We start from the raw sequence: 17800 nt of genomic DNA, 5'->3' as shown, positions 1-17800 counted from the left end.
CAGCAGGAGGTCCAGCTGAGCCCAGTTCTAGGATGTCAGGACCTATGGTCTGAATCCTAATGATTGTGACATGAGTTTTTATCCATACATGGCTAATGTAATTCCTTTGAGGGGAAAAACATACTTGAAAGAGCAGTTTGACTAAGTTTTTTTTAATTACTATGGATTTATTTTTATCACTTTTAGTTATAAAGGTAAATGAGTTGGTAATATAAAATCTTTCTGAAATGAAACAAAAGTTTATTCAGTTGTCTTGCACAAGTCTTATTCCTGTTTAAAAAACAAAAACAACAAAACAGAAACCCTTGTATGCTTGCATGTGTTCATTCTGAAATGCAGGAAAAAGATTTAATAATAATATATGCGGCAGGGATAAACTTTTTTTCTTTATGCTTTGTAGCCAGACTTCATGTAAGTGAGTTTAATGTTATCAGTTTCACATCAACCATTTTGGCAATACCTTTAGTTTGGAGGGGGGGAAAAAATGGAGAAGGAAAAGGACACCGTGATTGACACCATGATTGATAGTCTGATTATACCTATGTATGGCTTTGCATGCTTGCAAAGAAAATTTAATTATGAGGAAGTTTTAAAATTAAAAATGAATGCATTAGTGTTTTGTTTTCCAGGGAGAGCAATGCCAGCAGTCAGACCCCATACCTAACAGTGGAAAAGCAAACCAAGCTGAAGAGGGATTTTCAAATGCTTGTAGCATTTGTTTCAACTTTCTACCAGCCACTTAAGTTGAAGCAACATTAAACAGAATCGGGTATATTTGTTGCTGGTACGTGGTGGAGAAGTTAACGAGTGCTAGGAGGGAATAAAAAAAGATTCGTCAGCTTCCTGATATGTATCAGTTTTGGCTTTAAACAAAAATAAAACCTCTCTTAGTGTCCTTAGCTTTAAAAATCACTCTGTGCTGAAATGACAACACTCGAATTCAGAGTAGATGTGTTAACCTAACTTGGTTAAAGTCTGTTTACAACTTAATTCTCGCTCACACAGTACATACAGTAAGCAAGCTCTGTCATCTTTGTCAACTGATTACAACTTTTTCTGTTTTTCATATGTTTACTGGTTTAGGTTTGTAAATAACACAGTGCTTTTGCTTCGTTTGAGGCAAGAGTTTTAACATTTTATGTCACGATATGCTTGGGGCACAAACTTCTAGGACAGCAATTCCTTCAGAACAGAAAGCATTCCTGTCGGCGTGGTTCACTTCATACGCACTACAAGCAGTGCTTGGATGCTTCTCAGTCCTGTGCAGCATTCTCACTCGGCCAACATACAGGAGAAATCTGTTTGTTAAGCACTGTATTACGTTGTAAATTTGGCATTAAAAATTGTGTGTTTTGGCATTATTAACATAATGCTGAAATCGTGTTTGTCTAAGACTTTATCATTGTGACTGAGCATGAAACAGAGTACAACGTACTATACTAAATTATTTGTTTCTCTGTAAACTTGCATTTTACAGTAAAACTAACTCAGCCACCTTGAGCATTGGTACTGTAAAGCCACAGCAACTATGAACAGCATGATCCTAACTGCAGTATTTAATTTAACCAAATAACTTGTGGTAAATCCGTTGCATCTGTAGCTTACTCTGTTAAGATTAAGCAGTAAAGTTGGTTATGCAATGGGTGTCCTCTCTATGTTGCACTGGTTCTATAGCCAAACTTGCTACATTAAAATATTTTTAGATGAATTTCAGTGCTTGATTTTGAAAGTTGAAATATCGAAGTTCATGATGATTGTGATGGTAGGGGATTGCCAATATATATTAAAGATGGGCTTTGATACAAATGATAGCAGGGAATCCATGTAGATAAGCACTAGTCTCTTCTATAGTTGCATTTCCTTGATGTCTTTCAGCAGTTACTGAGGAAGTGTTTGTAAAATGAATGGTTTCAAGCAACAATCTTTTGACCTCAGGTTTAAAAACAAAATAACCAGTAACACAAAGGTCATGCTCTGAGTGACAGACAAATATCTTTCATGTGTGCTGTGGCAGCCCTGGGGAAAGGACTGTTTTGTAGAACTATGGTATAGTAAAAGAAACACCCACCTACTTAAATCTCTACTCTTGTCATAACCCCCAGCTCCTGCTGAGAGAAAACCAAAGGTGTTTTGACACTTGAAATGCACCAGGTGTCATGCAGTAGAGCTCACAATATGTTGGTTTGAGTACCTTTAGGATTGGTACAGTTTCTGACTGCAACCAAGAAGTACTGCTAGTGAGGAATGGTCTCTGCTTTGGGTTGTGAATTTCCTTATCTGTTCTGCTGGGATGGTGCATGTAGCAAAAATGCTAAGTTGTGGCTTAAAGCAGTGATTGAACACCTGGTGGGAAGGCAGGGCCAACCCAGGGGGGCTCAGGTGTATGCAATGCAGATGAATGACTGGAAGGGCTGGAGCCAAGATCCACCCCTTCCCAGACCTCATTTAAGGGTTGGCAGTGGAGATGAGGGGATCTTTCTAGAGATCCCTGCATACTTGAGGCCTTCTAAGGGTAAGCAATTTTTTTTTCCTTTGTTTCTTTGTCTACTGCTGCTGCGTTTGGGCTTGTCCTTACTTGCTGCAGCGTCGGACTTTGCTACCCTGCTATCATTGCTGTGTTTTCCATCAAGTTATGGCATTACAGAGAGGTAACATGGGAATACTTACTGTGATATTAGTTGGGTATAGTAAAATGTACCTCACCAGAGGGTGGCTGGGCACTGGAACAGGCTCTCAGGCCAACGGTTGCAGAGCTGAAGTAGTACTTGGGCCCTGCTGTCAGACGTGGGATTTGAAGGTAGATTCTCAATCTATAGCTATTATGACTTTTGTGAAAGGAAATGCGGGTCATATTTAATGAGGAGGATTAGTGGGTAATCAGGGATCTTGCCTTCAAAGCTTTATCTTGAGGTATTCTCTGGCTGGTAGAAAAAGTTATTTCTTTCATGGCAAAGCTATAGGTATTTGCCTGTTGGTCTCCAAGGTAATGGTATGAGACAGTTGCACTGAGGGTACTGTGCTTGTAGCACTGCAGCACTTGAATTCTGGATTTAGATAAATGATTTTTCTTTTTTGTAGGCTTACAAGCTTCAGATAAAGTGACAACCAGGGAATATGTGTACTGGAGTAGATTTCCCAGTAACTATAGTAGAGGAAGTTATTTTGTCCAATAGGACATTACTTTTTATATCATCAGTTGGTGTGATATGGTCCCAACAAAGTATTTTTATGCTCCAGTGTCTGTTAACAGAAGTTGTTCAGAGAATCTAATCTTTATTGGTACTTAAATACTCTGCCTTTGGCTTGGGTGTTAAGCCATGTCTGAGAGTGTATGGTAACTGCTGAGCCTGAGCCTGAACCACTGATTGAGCACCTGGGTAAAGGACCTGGTCAGCCCTGGGAACACAGGTGAGGGCAATTCAGCTGTGTGACCAGAAGAGGTGGAGCCTGGCTGCACATCTCTTAGACCCCAGTTAAGGGCTGATTGCCACCTGGGGAAAGATCTCTTTCTGGAGATCCCTCCTCGGTGAAGCTTTTCCCTGCAAACCTAGAATCTTCTGATATGGGTGAGCCATCTTCTTCCCTTCCTTTATAGGACCTTTCTATTGTGCTGGTCCTTCTGTCATCACACCTCTGTTGTAATGACTTTCCCGTTGTATTGATCTGTCCAATTGCTACAGAGGGGAACCTCAGCTTCTGTCAGGGGGTGCAGGAGAATGATGCTCCAGCAGTACAAGACAGACCATCTTGATTTAGCCTCAGTTGAAAGTTCCCTGACAAAGCATTTTGTGCTTCACTGGAGGGGGGAGGGGGGTGGAAGGATTAAATTCAAGTATCTTGACCTAACCTGAGTAACTGGTTTAAGGGGATTCCAAAATTTCATGGGCAATGAGCATTCTGAAACCCCTTCTGGCTCTCCCTCTCTCCATCCTGGAAGTGCTGTGGTGCATCTGCTTAGGTTGAAATTACTGTCCCATAGAAGCACCTAGTGACTGAACTGAATTACTCTGTGAGCATACACCCAGAAAGAGTTTGCAAAGGCAATTACCATGGAACAGCTGATGTACAAATTCATATCTTATCTTTGCAGTAACTACGGCAGATAAGGCTGAGCATCACCCTTGAAATGGGTCAAGGTGTGAAATGTTAAAATTGCCTATTGTAGATGCCTGATGTGAATTTCCTCTGTGGACAAAGTGAAACAAACAAACAAAAAATCTTCAGCAGTTCCTACATAGCACTGAATATATATGCTTCATGATTTCAGCTGTTGAATCTGTGCGTTGTTAGCCATGGCATGCTGGTACCAGAACTATTCTCATTAAAGGAGTGTCATTGAAGCAAATCTTGCCAGGCAAGACCTGTCTGACCATGCAAGGAAACAGGCCCAGTTGGTTCTTTTTTCATGAATGGATTCTGTGTTTAGTCTTGAGGAGACACCTGCTGCTCCCTGTTGCTTTTTGTGGCCCACATTTTTCAAACTACACAACTTTGACTGCTACGCGCCTGCAGTTCCCTTGAAGTTCCCTTTAAATTTTATTAGGTAAAGACTGTGTGGTATATAATTGTACCAAGAGCTTTTCCTGCTATGTCTTGGTAATGGCCGTGGTTGTTTTAGCTTGTGCTCTGCTTTCATGCTGACCACGGTTTGATCTGTTACAATGAATGTTAGGCAGAAATTCATCCAAGCTATGGAACCATTTTTTTAAAGTACAGAGATGCATCATACCTAGTGGATTATTTGATTATAACAAATAAACTGATCATCATATTTATTCCCTGGGTTACAACGTCTGCAAGCATGTTTGAGTGATTGTATGTCTTCTAGTTATGGCTCCAGTCTTCTGCTTCAGAGAATGTCATATTTAAGTACAGATAAGCAGGGGAGACCCATGAATCAAAATAAGATCCTTGAGCCATGCTTCTGTTCTGAGTATTCCCCCAGGCAGCTGTTGTGACTTGAAAAACTGTACATGCTCTTGCTGATATAAATCCTTTATCTGATTCATGGTTTTAAATGGAAATCTTTCCTAATAATTCCCACCATAAAATTTGTCTTTTCTTAATGATTGCTGTATGTGGTGTTAATGCTTCTTAGAGCTGTCATAGTCCCAAGATCTCATTTGTGGGTAACTGTAACTCAGTGCTCCTCCTTGTGAAAAGAAAACGAGGATTGGGTTTTTAAGATGTGTCATTTTTGACATTTGATGTAAAAATGAGTAATCTGGATTGCTTACCCTGTTGCTTAGTGTAATGTTGTCCTATAGCTCTTTGTAGTCAATCTTCTTTACTCCCCTGGGTGCTAGGTTTGCTGTTTCCCTTTTTCAGCTTTTGGTGAGCACAGCAGTTGGCACAGGGTCTTCTGCTGGTCATCCCTCTCTCTTGCAAGAGCTGCCTGTGCCTACTGCATAGCTTTCAAATGGCAGTTCATTAATATAAGCTTCCCCATTATCGCTATCAAAGGCTCTTGCCACATGCTTGCTGAATGATTTGTAACCCAGCTATGCTTATTGCCACATGAATGTGTGTCCATTCTCTAAACTATAGAATCAAGCCTCCATCGTTTGTGCTCACTGTTTTAGCACGTAGGTGTTGCTGGACAGACTCACATCTGAGCTTGGAGATGACTAATTCAAATGGGAATTTGTGATACCGTGCCCTGATTCTGCTGGTGAACTGGGAGTTAGCAAGTTGATTCGTTCAGTAGAATTAAATAGGAGAGACTTCTAGCATGAGAATACTTCATTTTATTTAGCAAATGGAAATTGCACCAACTACTGCAGATTCTCTGAGATCATCTGGACTTCATGATTATCCGTTATAGGATAGCAAGCAAGCTTGTAATTTGCCAAGTCGTCTTGCCAGCCCAGCAACTCATCTTCTAAGTATCTATTTGCTTTCTAAGTATTGTTTGGATCTGAAGATCCAAACTGAGCAACTTGATCTTTAAGATCCCTTCCAGCTGAAGCCATTCTGTAAGCAGGGCAGTTCAGCAGCAGCTCAGCTGCTGTGGCTGAAGTTTGGCTTTGCAGTTATTGTTGCAGAATGGTCTCTTTCATCTACAGGGTGCTTTAATTCCTTGCCATTTAAATTGTCACTACACTTGCACCTTCACCTGTTAAATTAAACCGCAGTTCAAGTTTCAGGAGTTGCCGTTGAGATGAATTTATTTACCAGGGTTGCTGTGTCTTCCTGGAGCGTGTCATCTCTAGGCTCTGCTGTAAGAAATCAGTCATGGCTTCCTGCTTCTGAAATGTCAGAGAGAGATGGGCACAGCTGCTCTGAGCTCTCCAGTGCAGCGTGGGAGGGCAGGGTGAGCAGTGAGACCCACAGCCCTGATGCTGAGCTTTTAATTAATGGTGTAACAACAGTGTGCATGTGGCCCATGGCTAACCTTTGGGGTTAGGGGCTCCTCTGCCTTATAAGCAGGGAGACAGAAGATTGTCCTTTGCCCCTGGATTTACTTAACTAAGCAGGTAGGTGTGTACTGGGCACTGGAGGACATTATTAGTTGTACCACCAAATGGTGCTTATTTCAGTTCAGCAGTTCCCAAGGCAGAACAAACCTCCGCTCTTAAATTGGTTTAGCTACTTTGCAGCAAATCTCTGGTTGTATTTAAAGCATTTCAAGAGCGTTATTGATTTTTTTTATTTTTTATTTTTTTTTTTTTTTTGAAAGCATTCTGGAAGATAATGCATGTGAAGCTCATTCTCACTGGAGCTAATTTAACTTTGGTTTGGGCTGCATCCTCAGAGTGAGTGACTTCAAGCTTAGCTCAATCTGATGAATTCCTTTTGTGTTCAATACAAATGCTTTAGCGATTATTAAGTTACTTTTCTTTACCCACAAGCCATTTGTGCACAGGAAAGAAGTCAGATCGGGCTGTTTTTAATTAAGCCAGTGTAGCTTTAGTTATGTATCAGTCAAATTGAGGCTTATGAATGGAATTCTAAACCACAGAATGCAACTGGCTCATGGATACTGATCTCTAAGAATTTTCAGAATTGCAGAGAGGTGAAAATAAAGCTGCCAGGTCATGCGGAACATGACAGCTCATGAACAGAGAAGGGAGTGCAAAAGGTGTGTGCCTTCATAGGCTCAATTTCAGCATCCTTTCTCTTCTCCAAAGCATTGCCTGGATTCTGCCTAAAGTTCATAGTTTTCCACATAATGTCAAATGCCAAGACTGTATTTCAGCTCTGCAGCATCTTCTGAGTTGCAGCTGCTGAGCACCTTTACAAAGTGCTCAAGCCAAGTTGGATGGGGCCCTATGCTGTCTGATTTTTGTGGGTGGCAACCTTGCCTGCAGCAGGGGATTGGAAATGGACAGGCCTTGAGATCCCTCCCGGCCCAAGCCATTGCATGAGATCCTCCTGCTCCACTCCTGGGTTTGCTCAGGGAAGGACAACAGTGCAATTAGTAGGGCTCTGTCCCTTTCAGAGGAGAAAGATTATGACCTGAATTCCCCTAGGCTTAGTAATCTCCCTGCAGTTGCAAAAGCAGGTTTGATTGCTCTCTCCTGTGTGGATGAGGTACTGGCAATCATTTAGCAGAGTGGCATTTTAATTCCCCTGAATAGTCATGTTGCAGAAAGGATTAAAATGCTGGTAGCATTTCCAAAACAGATAGAAATCTGTTAGGAAGAGCGATGGAAGCGCTGCCTGTGCTGTCCCAGGGAGGAACTGCCCTGTGAAATCCTAAAGGCTGGGAGTTTGATATAAGGTGTGTGTTCAGTAAGTGCTCAAGTGTGTGACTGCACCCACTGTTGTGCAAAGATGGAAATGGAATTTGTTCCTTTAAAGGATACACCAACTGAGTAGGGATGTTGCGTGAAACTGTGACTCGAGTCAAGGGTTCAGCCATACTGAAACTGGGTTGCACAGTAAGTTAGGCAAGATAATAGAGTTTGCTGGAGTTGTGGCCCTCAGAGGATTCTGGCAGATCAGTTCCTTCAGCACAAAAGGGTGGTGGAGGTGACATGGGCTCTGAAAGTGGGTGTAAGATGGGAGAAACCAAGAGAGGCTTCGCATTCCAGTCACAAAATTGTTTCCTTTGCTAAAATGAAATTTTTCTTTGTGTATTTTGCTAAGTTCTATCAAGTAAAACTGTTCATGAGCATCAAAACTGATGTAAATGCTAGAGTAATGCAATTTATAAGCAAGTTTTAGAAGTGTTCACCCCTAGTTTATGATGAAGTTATAAGTTTAAAAAAAGCTTACACTCTGCTTTTCCTCACTCTGATTGCTGGTATGACAGCCTCTTGCACAGCAGTTCCACACATCTTTCTGGAATAAGGCAAATACCCTGTTGTGTTTTTTTTTTTTTTTTTTTTTTTTGGCAATGATTACATATGTACCTGCTGCACTGTCCATCTCTTTCTCTGTTGAGAGAGCACATCGGAGTGTATCGTGTATCGGAGTACCCCATGCCACGTACTTTGGAATCTACACTGACTATGGAGATTTGAACGTAATTTTTTGAATTTAAATTATGAAATGACAGCATGATAGGAAGGAGGACGGTGGTGATCTGGGGGATTTGTATTCCACTTCTTGCTGCACCTCAGCCAGAGCCTCTGATATTTGCTTCAACTTCAGGAAAGAACATCCTGGTGATGGAGACGTGCCTGGTATTGGGTAATGTTAGCCCTCTTCTGTCTAGTAATCTAGATGCTTTTCGGAGTATTGAGGTACTTAACTTTAAAAGTACTTTTTTTTTAATTCATACTATGCCTCCATTTCTCATCCATGAAGAGGCTATTATTGCTTTTCCTCATCTCCATTTTGGATATTTCACAGACCAGGGTAAAACCTCAGTCTTGCCAGCACTGATTGCCCTCAAGTGATGCTGCACAGATGATAAATCTCTTCTTGCCTTGTTAAGTATTTTACAAGCTTGAAGTCTTCCATCTGCCTTTGATGTCCTCTGCCTTGCTGTCCACCCATTGTCTGGCTTGTCCTGGAAGTTCTCCGATGCACAGCAGGATTTTGGTGTGGATTGCATCCTGCAGCATGGGTCTGGAGCCACTTGATTGCTAGAAAAGGCATTTTGGTACAGAGATAATAATCTATTTCCTTCAAAAGAGCAGTTGCATAGTACAGCTGGTAGAAATCTCTCTATTGTACCCTTGGCCTGCGTTTGCCATTGTGCCTTGGTGTTAAATGAGTTTTCTGAAGGCTGATTGAGCTTTTAGCAAAGATTCCCCATTGGATTTCAGTAGCCTGTAGTGCAAAACCAATAGCAGGCAGCTGGACTTCCTAATGTTCTGGCTCTGTGTTCTTGTTTTACATTAACTCACCTTGTGATATCTGTGTTTATTCTCCTGTAATGCTCCTGGGCCACCTTGAAGGAGCTCTACGTGTATTAACATCCTTGAGAGGTGCTGCTTATTCATCACCGACTATGTAAACACATGACTGATGCGCAGAGTGATGATATTGATGCTTTGTATGTTTGGTTCTGGGGTAAGCAGCTTCAAAGATCTAAACCAACAAAGAAACAGGTCAACAAAAAAAAGGTTATTTTCTAAATTTTCTAGTTGGGTATCAAGAGACCAAGACCAGAAGTTGTTGTTTTTTTAAGTGAAATGGCTTTAGCAAAAATGATTCAGTATTTATTTTTAATGAACCATTTCTTTTGAGTTCATTTTATCAACTCTCACATTGCTTTCTGATGGTGAAAAGATGATGTAAAATGGCTTGCTGCAAGATCCCAGTCTCAGCAAGCCTTGTTGTCAATTGAAAGCAGGTGAGCAACAGTCCAGAGGATGCACCATCTTGGTCTGTGTTCAGAAATAATTAGTTGATTGGCAGCTGGAGGATTGCCCAGCATGAAGTGGTATCTGTATGGCTTTTCCTCTGAACTGCCAAAATCACAAGAAAAAGATTCATGAAACGTATTGCGATAAATGCTGTTCTTAATAAATGCACAGCTTTGTCTTGGACCTGTAGCTATGACCTTCTACAAAATGCAGGCGGATGAGAATCACTGGACAGATGTTTTTGTTTGATCAAAGATAAGTAGAATGCTACACTGAAAATCTGGCATGACTTCAGTTCCTATGGACTAGAGCAGTGCCCAAATTTGTGCCTGAAGTGGCAGCTTAAATAGATGTAGCAGGTAACCAAAGGCCATTAAGTTCTTCATGATTCAGAAATGTATTGGTCTGCTTTAGAGACTTTACAATGAACAGTCTTTAGTAATTTCCATGGGCTGTCTTTAGTGCAAACATCGTTCCAGTCCAGCGTTCTTAATTTTTTTTTTTTTTTTTTGTGGTGCTGACTACAAATTCTTCCTCTCTATTTTTGGCATTTATTTAGTATTAACAAACTTCCTGGTCCCATGCTTCTTACTAAAGACGTACTTTAAAAGAGTGACACAAATTGCTATTAGTTTCCCATCGGCCGTGAAATAGCTTTTAATTAGTAGTTGCCACAAAAGCAGTGCTTGCTTTAATCAACTGTAGTCTCATTGTTTGGAAAGGCTTGCAAGGTTGACTGGCTTTCTCTACTTGATCTGTGTTCAGAGTAATGAGGCATCAGGCTAATGAGACCACTACCATTACAATTACCATCTTATTAAACCCTAATTAAGGACCCAATTCTGCTAGGTGCTCAGTGCTCTTTGTAAATAGCTGAATATCTTCATATACCCATTTTGTGATTGCTAGTTGAAAGTGATACTTGGAGAAGATTGAAGCTCTCTGTTCGCGCGTAAGGTTTGTTTCAGTGCTAATGGGGTAATTGACCCTAATGATGTTGGCTGCTATGTAATGGGCAGAACTGCCTTTCCTTCCTCAGAGCAGCCCAGCATCGATGTCACTGTTAAATGGGCTGTGATCCACATGGCAGAAGACTGCATGTCGCTGGATTTCCTATAAAATGCTTAATGGTAGACTGCCTTCTGCACGTTCATGCACTAGTGAAATGAGTTTGCAACTTTATTGTTCATCAGAGCCAATTACACGTGAACTCTACATTAGCCAGACCTGCTTCGTTCTGAATAAATAACTCAATTCTGTGCTCCTGAGCCTGGAAAATGTTAGCTGTAGTGTCTCTTTTAGAATTTAATTTCAAAATGACCTTTCCACTGCCTGTTTAGTGTGCGTGTTGTTGAGCTGGGCACCTTCTAGAAGAACACTGAGGAGAACCCCTAATTTTTGTCTCAGGCTGGTAGTTTTGTCTTGTTTCTGTTGAGAAGTTTGTATGAACTCTTCTGAAATGATCTTGTGGAAAGTTTTAGGCCTGCCTTTTCTCACCTGAAGAATTGTGCTGTTCACAGTGATGGAGACGAGCACTTCTTGGCAGGAGCTGGGGCCTCCACTAGCTCTGCTGGCCTTCTCCTTGTAACAACCCTTGTGCACATCTGTGACCTTCTCCATGGAGGATAAGTAAGGCTAAGGATGAGTGCTATTCCCTGTGATGCCAAGCGAATATACAACACCATGTGTCTTGTACTTCAAGCAGCAGCATAAAAACAGCCCTCTTTCATTTCAACCTGGCCTGATTTTAACATTGGTGTATGTTAAGCTGGATATCCTTAACTTGTGCTCTGTTTTCTCAGCAGGATCATCTGCAGCTCTAAAACTGAGCTTACGTGGGGCTCCCACCAATTCATTGCTCCAAAATGCTGCCCTAATCACTTTCCAAAAATTAAGAATTAGGCTTATTTTACAGGCTTAATCACAGTCATAAATTTTTTTTACATTGCTTTTGTGATACAGATGAAAGTTACTTTCTTGAGTTTAGTCTTGATATATCTCTTAGAGGGCTGTCTATGCCTCTGAAGAAGTGCTCTTGAGGGCCTGAAGTGCCTGGAACCAATCCTTGGTTGTGGAGGGCTGTTAACATCAGATAATAGAGCATTCAAACACTTGGTGTTAATCACTGAATCTTTACTTTCTGTGTTAATTAGAAGAATGATTTCTTTGCTGTGTTGGGTGAATGATGAATTGAATGCTGAATGTCAGAGCCAATTTGTATTGCTGCTTAGATTTAGAGATTCATTGCAAATTTTGTCAGCTCACATAGTTATTGGCATTTCTTTTGCATACACTTTGTGACCTTCAGAGGCTGAGAATTCTTCCTACTGATTGTCTGTTAGCCTTATACTTTGCACCTGGTCCTGCTGAATCTGAAGTTGGGTGGCCCAATATTTCACTTAGCAACCTGCTAATGAGAAACAAGATCAAGACTAAATGAGCATTTTCCCTCTTGGGGGCAACACATCGATCAAAACTCCCTATAGAAAGAAATAAAAGCTGGTTTGGACTCCTACCAGACCTGGAGGAAACTGCCTGGCTTCTGTTAAGAGAATATTTTAGAAGTGTGCACCTGTACCTTCACATCCTCGATGTTAACCTTCTTCCTGAACAGACCCAAAGAGTGCAAAGCAGGTAGAAATCTCTATCTTAAAAGGCAGTTCCAAGAGGTGACTTCAGGTTTTTATTAATGGAAAAGGTCTTGTTTATTTGTTTTCTTCTTCCCCTGCAATATGAAATGTGAACAATGCATTTAGCTGTTACGATAACTGGGTTTTAAAGCCTTTTGAAATACCATTAGTCCTAAAACACTAGATATCAGAGGAGAGGTTTTGAGCTGGGTATATTCCTAAGGAATGTCCAGCTTGCTTCATAGAATGGACTGGGTTCAAAATGACAACAATGATCATCTAGTTTCAACCACCTGCTATGTGCGGGGTCACCAACCACCAGACCAGGCTGCCCAGAGCCACATTTAGCCTGGCCTTGAATGCCTTCAGGGATGGGGTATGATCCAGGGGATGAGTTTCCTGGGATGGTTTCCTGATCTTGCTTTGTAAATAGAGATGTTCCTGGCATGGTGCTAGCTCTGCTTTCAGATATCCTTTTGGAAAATAGAACAAAGATCTGATTTCATCTTAGAGAAGTATTGCTGAGTGAAGTCATATGTCTTATAGGATAGCAGTGTTGCTTTTCTTCTCCTTCACTTACGCTTCTTCTACTATTTTGAATTAGCAAAGCTGTAACCTTACATCTCCTCTACACTCGTGTAAAGCCAGAGTGGGAAAAACTGGACTTGATGTACTCATGCTTGTAAAGCTGAGGAGTCAGAGTTAGAATGGCTTGGGTTGGAAATGACTTTAACGATCATCCAGTTGCAACATCCCTGCCATGGGCAGGTTGCCACCCACCAGATCAGGTTGCCCAGGGGACAGCTGTCGTGTTAGGCACTGAACAAATCTCTGGGAGAGATGAATCTGTGATATCAACTTTTTAATCATGGTTGTTTCATCTCCTGAAACCTTTATTCTCTAACATCAGTTTGTTAGAAGACCTTGGTTGCAATTAACCTTTAAATGCTTAGGCAATTGTAATGACTGCTGAATCCACTTAATGCATTAAGAGATTAAGGATGCCTTTTGATGGTGGGAATTCACCTTCTGGGCTGTCTGGGATGGATCATTTCCATTGTCTCTCTCATATTTAGATTTTCTGCTGTGTGCAGCTCCTTTGTACTTATTAATTTCCTCCAAGTCTCTGCTGTCACACCTTTGTCCACGCCCCTGGGCTGGTTGTTGCAGCCAAGGTAAAGCTATTTAAAATCATGCATGAGTGGATGCTGTCCAGGATGTGCTTTCGGAAAACCTGTGGGTTTGTTTTTGTCACTGGCAAGCCTCTATATGTAAAGGGGGACTTCTGAACTCCCAGACAAGGCACTGAGCTGGAGGCTGCCAGATATGTGCATCCACTTCTATTTGCTCTATGTACAACACACACTACAAACCATATCTTTTCTGTGCTCTTAAGTTTATCAAAGAACCCACTTATTACTTGGAAGAAAGCTATTTCCAGTCTGACGAGTTGCAGTGTTCAGAGACACAATTTATCAAAATTAACATTCCTAAAGTTTTACAGTTTTACAGCAATTTGACTGCAGCAACTTATTCCAGTAACACATTTCCTGCACAAGAGCACAGCATAGGTGTTCCATTAATCAAGGAAAGAAGTCCTCAGGTGTATTTGTTGCTGGAATGACATGTTCTGCCTGTAGCTGGTGCACCCTTGGCTCTGCTGGAGTGGGTTTGGTCCCCCCGGATGTAGGGGGAAAGGGAGGTAATTATTGAGGAGAAAAAAAAGGGAACAGTTGGGGTGAGAAGGGGAAGGAAGGAAGGATATCAGCTGTTTGCCTTGCATTTTGCTTGGAGGCCTCCAGCACACACTACAGTGGAACACAGATGGGCAAAAGGCCCAGATTGGGTCCCGTGTCTCAGGATCTGGTGCTCTGTGTTTGAGCAGATATTCTGCTTGGTTGCCCTCATCGTGAAAACATCACTTTGAGCCAAGTGGATGTCACACTTCAGAAATTGAAGAGTGGCCCACTATCAGTGTTGTGTGTTTCTCCATGGCAAGTGGTGCCAAGAGAAACTGAAGGGCCCTGAGGTGTTGGATCCAGATGCTGGGTTTGGCTGCTGCCCTCAGGTGTGAGGGGATGTGGTGTTAGGTGGGAAGCACTGGGTGCTGAGCTGCTCCCTGGTTTTGAGGTGTCCAGGCTCACAAAGTCTGGCAGAAATGGCTTGCTTGGCAGTTAAGCACTTCATGCAAATGCATGCCTGGCTGTGTCAGCACTGGGAAAACTAGCCTTATTGAAAAACAAACTAATAAAAAGGCACAGCCTTTGGCAGGAATAAATCTTTCAGAGTTTTGGGATGAGCAGGAGACGAACACTTCTGTAGATCCCGCTAGGAGAAAAAGCTGTGCAGGTTTATTCTCTTGTTTTGCACATCCTTTTTGTCTCTTATTCCTTCTGAAAAGCCAGCATCTGGTTCCCTGTGCACCATGCCACATGTCCATGGGGGTACCCGGATGGGATCTGTCTTGGAGTATGTGTATATCAGTTCTCCCAGATCCATCCCACTGCTTGTGTTTACATGCTGTGCTCCCTGGCTTGCACACACAACCTGGGGGACTCTGTATGCAAAGACCCTTTTTCCCCACTTTGACCCCACAGCCACGATGAAGTTATGCAAATTAAGTTATGCAATAGTGCATAATCACCAAGGTGTTTTTCCCGTACTGTGCAGATGGACAATCTTCCACACCCCAGCATGATGCTCCTCTGTGGGTGTTGTCTCTGTGCCCATGCTGGGAGCAGCTGGCAATGGCATGGAGCTGTGGGAGCTCAGAAGGAACAGTTCCTCCTCGGGGCCATCGGGTGTGGGTCATGGGCACTCCCCAGGCCTGCAGGGCTGTTGCACAACAGGTGTGCACAGTGGGATGTGCTGCACCATGAGCATCCTCTGTGAGCTCTGTAGGCACAGCCAGCACACACCATCCTTGCTGTACCTCGTCTCAAAGCAGGAAGCCAGGTGATGGATGGCCCTCAGCTCTGTGTTCTTGCTGTGACTGGCTCCTGGGAGGGAGGTGGATAAGGCTTGAGATTTGGAAAGAGCCAGATAGCAGAGAATGCTGATGAACAACATGACTTTCCAGATATTGTTTTGTTTCTAATCCTGCACGGCTGTGGATGGCATTGATTACACTGATCTTGTCTGAACTGGAATTTATAAGGAATCTTGCTTCGTAGGACAAGCTGAAAATCCCAACGCCTCAAACTTAGGCAAATTCAGTGCAAGATTTGCTTTAATTTTTATATTATCATCGCTATTTGCAAATGTCCTTCTTTGGCCTTGGTTTGTTACAGGGACAAAACACATTTATGCTGGGATGTGGATGCGGAACCAATTTTCATGGTGGCAGAAGGCCAGCCGAGGCTTGTCTGTCTGCTGGCAGCCTCTTTGCTGGGAAGCAGAGGACATTGCTGAGTGCCAGGCCTGGGGTCAGGCACCAACTGGTCCCAGGTTGGCTGTGCAGCCATGTGCAGACTGAGGCCTGTGATCTGTCTTGTCACCCCCAGTCGCCTCATCGGCCAGCAACAAGTTTGTTTCCCCAAGGGACCTCAGCTCTGCTCCCATCCTGGCTAAGATAATGAATGTCAGTACTGAGCCTTTTAGACTGAAAATGTGATTCCTGAAGATATTTGTTAAGTGCAGCTTTATTCCATGAGAGAAGTTGCAGTGTATATTTCCCATACATATTTGCAAAATCACTCTAAATGTATGCATTTACTTTTACTAGCTTCTTGTTATCACAGAAGGCTCTGATAGACAGCAGTACACATCTATAGACCATCTCTGTAGCAATCTCCTGAGCAGCTTAATGAGTTTATAGCCCAATTAAGACCTGCAGGAAACTCATCTGATTTCTTTCAGCTGCAAAGATGGAGACCACCCTTCATTTGAGAGCAGAGCCCTTTAGCTCTTGGCTCTTTCTTCTGCCTCTGGTTTCCTCACCCCTGCTGTAGTGAATGTCTCAGATGATGCTCAGCCAAACTCTGGGTGCTCTTATTGAATGAGAAACATGTTGGAGTTTGGTAGACATACACAGCCAAGCTCGTCTGTTCCATTCAGTTTGGATGGTGTTCATGCAATGGTGTTAGAAAACAAAACTGGTGAGGAAACTCCTTGAAAAGTGATTTTAGCTAGAACTGGGTGAAAAGTCCATAACAGAGTGAAGTGATCCAAAAATGAATGTCGGCTGTGAATTTAGAAGAGCATTAGTGAATTGTGTCAACTGAGAGGAAAACAGAATCATTTCCATTCTTAGTTCCTTATTTGCAGGTGCTGACTTTTCTTATTTGAAAAGAAACCTGACATTTTTTTTTTCTTTTTCAAACAGCTTTCCTCATTTAGAAATTGATTCGTTAATAAACAGCTTTAAATGACTTTTTAAGTGACAGCTTGAGAAGTCTTAAGTTTTATTTATCTGGAACCAAACCATTTTTAAAAATTCATTATCTATCAAGTTTTAGTTGTTCTTTGGAAAACAATGTTATTTTAATTTGACTAATGTTAGTTTATTGTAAGTGCAATTAAAAAAAAAAAAAAAATAGAATTAACCCCGGGTAATTTTTACAATTCAAACCATTTTATAGTGATATTTTGTTAATGGCACACAGTTTCACTGGACCTATGTATTTTATATAATATATATATATATATATATATATATATATATATATGTGTGTGTGTGTGTGTGTATATATATATATATATAAACTATATATATATATAGTTTCTAGAGCCGATTGACAAATATACCAGCATCTTTCAGTAAGCTTTATGACTTGAAGTTTTCTAGTACTGACTTAATGAAAGATGAGATCGAATCAGAGTGAGTTAAAAAAAAAAAATCTGGTTTGTAATTCTCTATTAAAATACTCTTGAATTACTCAGCTGTTAGAGATGGAATGGAATTTATTGTTGTTACTCACTGAAATAATAACCTGTGGCTTTAGTTGAAGAAGAGAAAAAAAGGCAGTAGGATGCCATGTGTGACAAGCTGGTTTCTTGGTAGGTTTGTTTGGGATTATTTGCTTGTCCACCCTTTGAGGAGGATCCACTGACCTTCTGCTTTTGATGTTTTAACTCTGTGGTAGATGCTGAACACTGCTCTGTGACAATGAGTCTTGTCCATGGATTCCTGCCTTGATGTGCACCAAGGATGTTTTCAGGAAGACCATTGGGTTTCTGTTGCTGTGCCTTGTGGCCTCTGTGCTGGAGGAGCCCTTCTGTAGAGGGAATACGATCAGCATTGGGGACTTGTAAGCCAGAGGGCATGGCTGAATGAAGGCATTTAGAATTATTTTCACAACACCTGCATGATCTGTTCTAAAGTTAATATTGTGAAACGTGAGGAAAACCTAACTATAGAAAATTCTGGCTTATAAGAGAATGAGAAACTTCTAGCGCTAAGATGTTTTG

At 41.6% G+C, this 17800-nt stretch overlaps 1 long non-coding RNA gene across 1 annotated transcript; it reads right to left on the bottom strand.

Moving 5' to 3' along the window:
• Nucleotides 1–1065: 1065 nt before the first annotated feature.
• LOC146543891 (uncharacterized) lies at nucleotides 1066–16999 on the bottom strand. The gene is made up of 3 exons (XR_014884777.1): nucleotides 12340–16999; nucleotides 9300–9483; nucleotides 1066–9035 (listed from the first exon to the last, which is right to left on the bottom strand). It is a non-coding gene; the product is annotated as an uncharacterized LOC146543891 (long non-coding RNA).
• Between the last annotated feature and the right edge of the window lie 801 nt (nucleotides 17000–17800).

This window comes from Meleagris gallopavo, chromosome 8 (genome assembly GCF_905368555.1).
Source record: "Meleagris gallopavo chromosome 8, MGAL_WU_HG_1.1, whole genome shotgun sequence".
Classification (NCBI taxonomy): Eukaryota; Metazoa; Chordata; class Aves; order Galliformes; family Phasianidae; genus Meleagris; species Meleagris gallopavo.
This window is presented reverse-complemented; position numbering and strand designations above follow the sequence as displayed.